The sequence below is a fragment of the Etheostoma cragini genome, chromosome 21 (genome assembly GCF_013103735.1).
Source record: "Etheostoma cragini isolate CJK2018 chromosome 21, CSU_Ecrag_1.0, whole genome shotgun sequence".
Lineage (NCBI taxonomy): Eukaryota > Metazoa > Chordata > Actinopteri > Perciformes > Percidae > Etheostoma > Etheostoma cragini.
Genome location: NC_048427.1, coordinates 10,274,608 through 10,276,189, shown reverse-complemented (window position 1 = coordinate 10,276,189; position 1,582 = coordinate 10,274,608).

Here is a 1,582-nt window from a genome sequence, read left to right as displayed (position 1 = left end):
GTCTGGATATTGAAGGCCCACAGGATCTTAGTTCGGTCATTCTCAACTACCTTAGGAGGTGTCTTCCATTTTGACCTTGGGACTTCAAGCCCATACTCGTGGCAGATGTTCCTGTACACTATGACAGCTACCTGGTTATGGCGTTCCATGTACGCACTTCTTGCCTGCATCTTACACCCTGCTGTTATGTGCTGTACTGTCTCAGGGGAATCCTTGCACAGCCTGCACCTGGGGTCCTGCCTGGTGTGGTAGACCCCAGCCTTTATTGATCTTGTACTGAGTGCTTGTTTTTGTGCTGCCATGATTAGTGCCTCTGGGCTGTCCTTCAGTCCAGCCTTTTCCCGCCACTGGTAGGATTTCTTGATATCAGCCGCTGCTTCTATTTGTCTGTGGTGCACGCCGTGCAGCGGCTTGTCCCTCCATGACGGTTCTTCATCTTCCTTGTGCTGGATTTGGGGTGACAACCTCCATGCATTGTGAGGAGACTTCTCGTCTTGATGTCAGTAGCCTCTATCTCCTCCTTTGGCCAGTTTATTATACCAGCGGGGTATCTGATGACTGGCAGGGCGTATGTGTTGATGGCTCGGATCTTGTTTTTCCCGTTCAGTTGACTTTTCAGGATCTGCCTCACTCTTTGTAGGTATTTGGCTGTGGCGCCCTTCCTTGCTGCCTGCTCATGCTTTCCGTTAGCCTGTGGCACCCCAAGGTATTGGTAACTATCCTGAACATCTGCAACGTGGCCTTCTGGTAGTTCAATCCCCTTAGTTCTGATCATCTTCCCTCTTTTTGAAACCATGCAACCACACTTGTCCAGTCCAAACGACATTCCAATGTCATAGCTGTAGATCCTGGTAGTGTGGATCAGTGAGTTGATGTCTTGCTCATTTCTGTCATACAGTTTGATGTCATCCATGTAAAGGAGGTGACTGATGATTGTTCCGCTTTGGAATCGGTATCCATAGCCAGTCTTTGTGATGATCTGGCTGAGGGGGTTCGGGCCTATGCAGAACAGCAGCGAGGTAGTGCAACGCCTTGGTATATGCTGCACTTGATGGTGACTTGTGCAATTGGCTTTGAGTTGGCTTCCAGACTTGTTTTCCACAGCCTCATTGAGTTCTTGATGAAGGCTATTTGTGTCCTGTTGACCTTGTACATCTCCAAGCATTCCAGTATCCATATATATATATATAGTTACGTAATAACCAGGCTCAAAGGGAGTGTTTCACTGCCCCCCTCTGGTTGCACCTAGGATGTGGTTGGAAGTGACATTATAATGCACTGATACACTGTAAAGTACACTCAGGCAAAAGAAGATCTTCAGGTGATGTAAAGTTGCTTTTAAATTAGATATTTTCTCTGAAAAGTGAAAGGGGAATTTTGGTTGGTTAAATCTCTGTTAAATTTAGCAATCTATGATGATCTAATAATAAAAACAGTTTGCAACATTTTCCAATGAGGCCAAAGTGGATGAGCATTCTATCTGTATTCTATATTCTAACATTTTTTTTTAATTGTGATGTATTTTGTTCCTTAGGACCCCTCTACCCAATTGCTGGAATAACAAGCCCTCAATCAGACGATG